The following is an 8579-nucleotide window of genomic DNA, read 5'->3' as shown; positions in this document are numbered from 1 at the left end:
ATGGCACAGAGGCTTCAATGTGAAACCATGAATGCCAATCATTACAAGTGCTTCTGACACACTCTAGTGCAACCTGGGACACCCCAAAGTGCTCAACGAGAACACACTTTGTTCCTGCAAGTGGAAGCAACTTGCATGAACTGTTTCAATCAGGAAATTCCAAGCTCTTCTCAGCAATCACATTCAGAGCACAGTTTTGGCCCAATAGAAAAAGGGTCCTAGCAAGAGGGTCCCACACCTACGATCACCTTCATAAGGTAGCTTCCCATCTTCTGTGTGGAAGTGGGTTTCTCCTTGGCCCTTATGCTGTAGAGGAGACCACTAGGAGCTAAGCTTCATGCAGGACCATCTGACCCGGACTTTTTGCAAGCCCTATGAAGCCCTCACACAAGCTCAAATGCTACAGGACTCTGCAGACCAGTCCATGCAACAGTAGACATTCATTCATTGTCTAGAGTCTACAGGTTCCTAAATGCATGGCATTCATTATCATCAAATGCACAATTTTGATCAAAAACCATCACAGTAGATCAGGTAACAAATCATCACAGTAGATCAGGTAACAAAAACATATATATTTTAAAATAATAATATATTAATGGGAACAACAAATACAGGATAGAGTAACAACTGTGTTACTAAACAAGGTCAAAGACAATGGCAAACTATAGATTCAAACTTTGAAGCAAATAGTAATCAATGTAAATATTCCTGGGCTGCCTCAGCCCCGCCCAGGCACACAGCAGCAGAATGGTTTTGCAAGCATCCTCAGGAGGGCTGCAGCCTTCTTCTTTGCAGGACGAGAGGGAGGTTGAGGCTGGATCCACTCATCATTCTTTTGGGAGAGGCTCCTTTTCCTCAGCACGAAGTTGGGTTTCGTGTGAGGGTTCTTTGCGTAAAATACGTTGGCCTGCGCTGGAATCCTCAGCTCTGGGGAGAGAGGGGTGTACAAAATAAGGTGGCTCAGGAGGTGCTCCCTGGGACACCCCAACATCTGAGAGCCTGTGCCAGAAACGAACTGAGCCACACACCTGAGAGCTCTCCAATTCAGCACCAATACCAACAAGACAGCCTCCACAGTCCTCCCTGAGGAAGAACTAGGCAGAGCACTTCAACAGACCTAATGTCTGTTCCTACCAAAGGCTTTGGACTCCAAAACATCCCAGGTCCTCTTGCGTCTGCCAAAGCACACCACTAGGGTTTGCATCTGAAATCTCCCACAAAAGTGCCGAAGATTCAGACCCCACATGAGCCATCTTCACAGGTGGGTTTGGAAGGAAGCATTGGATGGTGAGTGCTCTGATGTCAACATGAAATTCTCATTCAAGATGAATACACTACTGGGAGGTGGGAGGGACTGGAAGAAAGGTTGAGCATGCTTGGAGGAAGACCTAAACAGGAGTGCGCCCTGGGCACCAGTACCTTGTCCCTGTTGGCTCCACTGAATCCTCAATTCTCCAAGTAGAGGTCCTCCTTCTCCTCTCCGTCTTTCTCTCTCTCCCTCTCTCCCAGCCTTGTTCTCTCTCTCCCAGTCTATGCCTTTGTGGCAAGGGCTGAGGAGCTCTCCACTGCCACACACTAGAGCTTTATGGACAGCCTCAGTGCACAACCAAAGAGAAAGTTGTGAAACCCAGAGAAAAGGCCTAGGATTCTCAAGTATGGCCACGGTGAGGACAGGCTGACCAGCACGGATACCACATTAGAGCCACGCTTCTGCGTTGGTGGAGCCTGCTTCCATGTGAACCAGGCTTCTGAGAATGGAGGCCACATTCCAAATGCTGCCCTCCTGAGAACAATGATTCCAAAGACCAGCAAAGGGACTGCTTCCCTCCGACATGGTGTATGGCCCAGTGGTGCCATGACCCCGAGTGGGGGAATACAACAGCCAGCTTCTTCTTCCTCTGAACACCTCTTTCCTGTCGCCCTCCTCTAACCTAGAGCCTGTTCTCTATCCCTTCTGGGTTGGATGTGGGGATCTCTGCTATGAATTTCTTAGGCTACCAAGGCCCCAGACAGACTTCCTCTTCCATAGACTCTACTAACCTAACAGAAGGTTAAGATAGGAGACAAGTGATCCTAGAACTCATTGGGATGGTGGTCTTCAGCGTACATAGGCTGGGATAATGGCTGCTGAGGTGTTTGGCTCACAAAAGCCAACCAACCAACCAATGAAAAAGCGCTGACATTATTATCAGATGAGCTCTGTGGCTACGTGCTCAGGAAGCCCTCATCTGACTCTAGTTAGGGATCATAACCTGGCTATTGGGATCACTCCTTGGCTAGTGGACTCAGGTGCGGAAGACCATGGAATTGATGCAAAAACAGATGATTCAAGCTGTCTCCCAGGCTGTGTTTTCTTCCCAATTTCATCCTGTTACTGCTTGCTAGAATCTTGGCAATGCTCTGCCCAGGCAGTGGTTTTCTGGTCACACAGAAGGCTTTCAATCCTACTGCTTCAGTCCACAAAATGCCAGTTCCATCTTTAGCCCATGCATTCCCATGTTCCTCTGAAACCACTCCTATCTCAGACCACAGAACCATACTGCTCCTGGAAAGAGGCTTTCCTCCTCACTCCTCAATGATGTCAGCTTTGCATGCGTCTTCATGTCCTGGGCAGGGCACCTGGTGGGGAGCCGCACTAGCCACTGGGGTATACCAAAACACCTGGAGAGCTTACACCAGCAGAAGTGCAGTTGGCTTTGTGCACGAGCCCAACGCACCCTGTTGGAGTGTTCTTGGGGGTCAGAGACTACTTTTTGGTGCTAAGAGTCGACCTGAGTCTACATCCTGACCCTTGCTCTCTGTCATCTGATTGTCCCACTTACTCTGACGGTGAGAGATGATTTGGCCCAGCTCATATTCCTCCGGCTTCTCCTGAGTAAGCAAGTGTAGCTCGAGGGCCCTGCGGATGACGACAGGAGCCCGATCGTGGCAGGTCACCTGGAGCAGCATGGAAGACAGGCCTTCAGGAAATGGGCCTTGAAGTGACTACTCAAGGACAGTGGGCAGGGGCATTCTGGAGGCACCTCCACTCTAAATACAAGGGCAACATCCATGACCCTACTACCTGAGGCTGACCTCCTGCTCATCGCGTGGGCTCTTCCCATAGGCTACTAGCCCAATCCTTGTACATAGGACTTCCTGGACCTGCCATTGCTCTTTGTGGAGCTGCACTTCTCTCCAAGTGAAAGGACCCCACTACCTGCATACAGATGCAATCTCATCCCACAAGTTGGGAGGAATGGGACAATAGCCTCCAAGATCCTAGGTCTGCCCGAGGATGCAGGCGGCATTGGGAATGGCCTAGGCACAAAACCTAGAGGCTTTGGTCTGGATTGCCAGGGCCCAAATCAGACCCAGGAACATGACCACACACAGGAGTGACGAAAGATAGCCATGAGAGCTCCTGGCTTCCAGAGGCTCAGTGCTGGCTGGGGTGTACGAGGGCACCTGTTCCGCCAAGGGTGGTCATTGGGTTACCTGGACATTTAGTGTGCTTGCTCCACATCCATACTGACTCTGCAGAGAGACCCTCTCAGCTCCTTGTTCAAGGAACATGCAGAACCTCATACTGGTGTCCTGCTCCATAGAGGCCAGCATCCCATACAGAGGAAGCTGCAACCTAGGTCCTGGCCTGTTCTCATCTGTCACCCATACCTGCCTCTGCCCTTCTGGACTGCATGCTGCCACCTGACACACAGACTCCCTCAGACATGGCGGTGGACAAGCTGCTGTTCTCCCTCATCTGAGCTCCAGCCCTTCACACTGACCTCTTCCTTCTTGATTCCCATCTATCCTCCTGATCATCCAGAAGCTCCAAATCAAGAGGGCATGAGTAGTCCATGGTATTGGACCAGTGTCTGCTCCCCACCCAGGTGTAAGCACCAGGGGACATTCCTGCTCCCAGGCTTACCAAAACAGTCTTGGCCATCTTTGGACTTTGTGTTTCTAAGTGGACACGAATTAAGCAGGTGTCTCCCACCTGCCTGTGGGAAAGCGGCCTGGAGGACTTGCAGGTTGATTCTGAGAACTGTGGGGGATGGAACATCAGCAAACCCAGAAACAGAAAGCCACCCCAGCCTGTCAGTTGGCTCTATGGGCTTCTAGCACATATGTCCAGGTGCTCAGGCTTCTCATTTCCCCAGGTGGGAGTGGAATGGCAGCACAAGTACAGCTTGAATAAGGTAGGTGTTTACCTCCTTTCCCTTGACCTCGCGGCGTTTCCTCACGATGAAATAATATTTGATTTGTGGATTCATGGACAGATACATCAGTGAGTGGTCAGGGACCTTGATTTCTGCAGAGCAAAGTGGAGAGAATTGTTAGGTGGCACTCAAGGATTAGACCACAAAACACCCACAACCCCTGAGAGTCTCCGCCAGGGCGAGCCTGCACCAGAATTGAGAGCCCTCCTATCCAGCTACAGTGCCACCAAAGACTCCCTCAGTGATTCTTCCCTGGAGAAGATGATGTACAGGATTCTAAACCAAAAGAGCACCTGGCAATGGAAACAGCACCTTGGGCCCAGAACTTCTCAGTGCAGGTTGGATCTGCCAAAGGGACACTGCCAGGATCTGCATCAGGATTGGCAAAGGCTCCTGTGCTTAGGCCTTTCTCCCCAGGGCAGCCATGCTCACACATGGGCATTCAGGGAAGCGTTGGATGGTGGGGGAATTCATCCCCTTGCCCTGGATGAATCCACTCATGGATGAATACACGGAGGGGAGGTGTGTTGGGCATGGACATGGGAGGACTTGAGCAGGGTGGTGCCCTGGAGAACTCTATTGTTTTCTAGGATCGCTCTCCTTCCCCTTGTTTCTCATCAGGAGCTGTCTGCTTGGTACTTCTATTCTGGTTCTTGTTCTACTTCTGGCTCTTCTTTCTGTCCTGCATCTTCTTGTAGTTCTTTCTGGGTCTTTTTCCTGTTCTTACATGATTCCTTCTTGTTCTTCTTCTTGTGTATCTCCCTCCACCCTTCCTTCTGTTCACCTCCTTCTTTTTCTTCTTCTGCCTCCTGCTCTTTATCGTGTGATCCTCTCCCCACTCAGGAGTGTCTCTTTCTCCTCCTCCTCCTTCTCCTTCTTTCTCTGGCAATGGCGGGGCGTCCTGAGGAGTTCAAATCTATCACACTCTTCTGCCCAGATGCAGCCTCTGTTCAGTAGTCCAAGATGAAATCAGTTCTCAATCAATGGCCAGGAGTGAAACCAAGACCAAAGACAAGTGACTTCCTTTCTTGGTCATTGTCACTGTCAGGAAAGACTGAATAACAGACACCGCATTCTGGATAGGCTTCTACCTGTGGTAGTCAGCACCTCATCTGGACCAGGATTGCTAAAATAGATTCCACCTCCATAAAGCTTCCCCAATGAAAACAAGGTTTCCAAAATCTAGGAGAGGGCCAGCATCACTGCCACCCTCCTGCCATAAGGCATAGATGCCATCACACCTAGTGGGTTCCAGGCCCCCCGTAGTCCTCCCTTTTGACGTCTGTTACACACAAACCTCCCCTGGTCTGGAGCCTGCTCTCAACTGATGCTTGGGTTGAAAGTCTGTTTCTGAAATCACCTTTGTAGATTCTCGGTTTGGTAATTCCTTTTGACTGGCTTATTTTTTTACTAGGGATAAAGCCAGAGGCACTTAAGCACTGAGACCATTCCCAGGCCTTTTGACTTGGGTACAGGGTCTCCCTAAGTTTCTGAGGCTGTTTGGAAATCCCCTTCCCCCTGCACTGCCTCCCAAGTCCCTGAGATTCGCAGACACTGCCCCTTGCCCAGCTCCTTGCACCTCAGTCTTCCTCATGTGTGAGACAGAGCCAACTCAAATGAGGCAGTGTGTGAAAATGGGAAAACTCACTTACGTGCTCGACAGATGGTGTGTTCTACTGTGGACAGGCTGGGATGGTGGAGGCTAGGAGTGTCGGGCTCACAAGAAAGGAAAGAGCACTGGCATTGTGGACAGCTCAGCATTGTGGCCTCTGTTCTTCAGATGCCCTTCTTTGTTGCTGGAAGGAATAATAACCTGGCCATTCTGATATCTTCAGGAGATGGGCACCCAGGCACAGAGGACTTGGAATTGTTCCAAAAAGAACCCAAACAGGCTGTCCCCTGGCCTTGACTTCCTCTTCACTGAGTCCTGTTCCCAGTTGCTGCAATCCTGACATTCTTGAGTAGGCAGGACTTCTCATATCCTGGCCATGGATTGGGACCTGTGCGGCTTCCGTCCATAGCAATGCTGATCCAATCAGGACCCATGCTCTGCTCCTCTTCATTTGAAGGCATCCTTATCAGTGAGCCATAAACCAAACTGATGATAGATTGAGCCTCTCTCTGCCTTGCCCTCATCGATATTAGCTTTGCATTGCCAGACCAGGTCCAGGGGAGAACACATTTAGAGAGGTCCAGCAGCCGCCTGGGGCCTCATTGAACTCGTCCACACTGGACACGCCCATCACTGCACTTGGTTTCCTGCACCAGGCCCACCACACTCTGGCTATTTTAGGGCCAAGGCCCACTTTCTCTTGGCTGTGAGTTATCCTGAGCCCACTGTGGATCATGTCTCCCCACTGTCTGATTGTCCTACTTACTGTCATGCAGAGACATCATTCTCAGCAGCTCAAAGTTGTCCACATCCTCATGCTGCAACAAATTTTGGTCCAAGGCCCTGCGGATGAGGCTTGTCACCCTCTCCTGACACGTCACCTAGATCAGGGTGGGACAAATGTCATCAGAGAATGGCTTTTAGAGGAGCTACCCAGAAGACTGTGGTCAAACATTCAGGAGAAATGTTAGCTACATATACAAGGGCACAATCTTGTTATCCTGCTACCTGAGTGTGGCCTCCATATACCGCCTGGGTTCTTGCAACGTGCTACTAGAACAATCCTGGTACAAATATCTGCCTGTACCTGCCATCTCCCCTCCCCCTGGGGAGCCACATTCCACTCAGGTCAAAGGACCAAACTGCCTATGCACAGACACACTCTCATCTCACTGAGATGACAGCAATGGGCCAGGGATCTGCGCACCAAGTGTGCTCTGGGATGCAGGCTGCCTTTGTGGGTGGAAGAGGCAGATGCACTGAAAATTTTGGTCCTGACTGCCACTACACAAAACAGACTCAGATACAAGAGTGTGCACTTGAGTGCTTCATGATAGCCTGGAGAGGCCCTGGGCTCTGGAAGCTCGGTGCGGGTCTGGTTCTAATGATGTACTTGACTCAGCACTGGCAGTCACTGAACATGTCTCCTCTGCAGCTGGACACCTGCAGCATTAGCGTGTCTACTGCACATCCATAGAAATTCTGCCAAGAACCCCTTTAGCTCCGTATTTACATACATGCAAAGACTGACATTCCGAAGTTTGGCATGACCCCCCCAGGTGATCCCGACCCCAAATTTTCACACCTAGTCATGCTAAGGAGGTTCTCTTCCCTGCCACCAGGAACACACCCCCTCCTACACATGTGACAAGTCACTGCCAGCTCCGCTGCTCCAACCTCACTCATTGAGAATACCAAGTTCTAGGCACTGCAGCCTGCACCCTGGACATATCTCTGCCTTCATCTGTCCACAGCACTTCCGTCTGCACTTCTGGCCTGCCAAACCCACAATACACAGGCCCACTCACCGCTGCAGCTGGGCATGCTGAGGCTCTCCCCACTCAGGTCAAGCCCTTAAGACTGACCTCTCTCTTCTTAATTTCCCACCACAGCCCCAGGGTTAGCTGTGTCTCCTGCCTTCCACTGTGGGGACACCCAGGAGGCAGCCCTGCTGTCGGGCTTACCAGGATGCGCTTTGTCTCCCTCAGGCTCTGTCCCTCTAGGAGGACGTGGACAAAGCGGCTGTCTTCCACCTGCTCGCTGGAGTGAAGCAGTGAGGAGCTGCTACTGGTGACTTTTCTCACGCACCACTCATTGGTTTGGGTGGCCTGGGGCAATGGTCCTGCAGCCACCGCAGAGCTGCTGCTCACAGCTGCTGGGATCCTGGATGCCACTGCCACAGAAGGCTCCAAGAACTGTGGGGGATGACAACATCAGCAAAGCCCAGCACCTGCACCCCACCCAGCCTGGCAGTTGGCTCTGTGGGCATTCTACAACATCCATCCAGAACCTGAGGTTCTTGTCCCCTTGGAGGATGTGGAGTGGCACCAGGAGTAAAGACTGAAGAAGGTGGCTGTTTACCTCCTTTGGCTTGACTTTAAACAACTTGCTGGCAGCTGTTTCCCGAAGAAGAAAGTTATAATCCACTCTGCCATCCAGGGCGTAATATACGTTTCCATCAGCAGGGATCCTCAGCTCTGGAGAGGCAGGGGCAGAGGCGTGGTAGGTGACACTCAAGTAATACACTACCCAACATCCCCCACAACTGAGAGCCTCTGCCAGCTCAGGTCTCACACACAGACCTGAGAGCCCCCGAATCCAGCTACTGTTGCACCAAAGACTCCCCACTGATTCCTCCCTGAGGACCCTCTATGCACAGGAGGTCCCCTACAGGAACACCTTTCAAGGAAATAGCCCCTTGTACCCCAGACCTTCTTAGTTCACGTTGGACCCACCAAAGACAAACAGCTAGAGTTTGTATC

At 51.2% G+C, this 8579-nt stretch overlaps 1 long non-coding RNA gene across 1 annotated transcript; it reads right to left on the bottom strand.

The window, feature by feature from the left end:
• Window positions 1-555: 555 nt before the first annotated feature.
• Window positions 556-7200, bottom strand: LOC144369217 (uncharacterized). Its single transcript, XR_013428699.1, has 3 exons — window positions 6584-7200; window positions 2826-4297; window positions 556-930 (listed from the first exon to the last, which is right to left on the bottom strand). It is a non-coding gene; the product is annotated as an uncharacterized LOC144369217 (long non-coding RNA).
• Window positions 7201-8579: the final 1379 nt, after the last annotated feature.

This window comes from Ictidomys tridecemlineatus, chromosome 12 (genome assembly GCF_052094955.1).
Source record: "Ictidomys tridecemlineatus isolate mIctTri1 chromosome 12, mIctTri1.hap1, whole genome shotgun sequence".
Classification (NCBI taxonomy): domain Eukaryota; kingdom Metazoa; phylum Chordata; class Mammalia; order Rodentia; family Sciuridae; genus Ictidomys; species Ictidomys tridecemlineatus.
The sequence above is the reverse complement of the archived record's forward strand: the minus strand, read 5'-3'. Positions and strand labels throughout refer to the sequence as shown.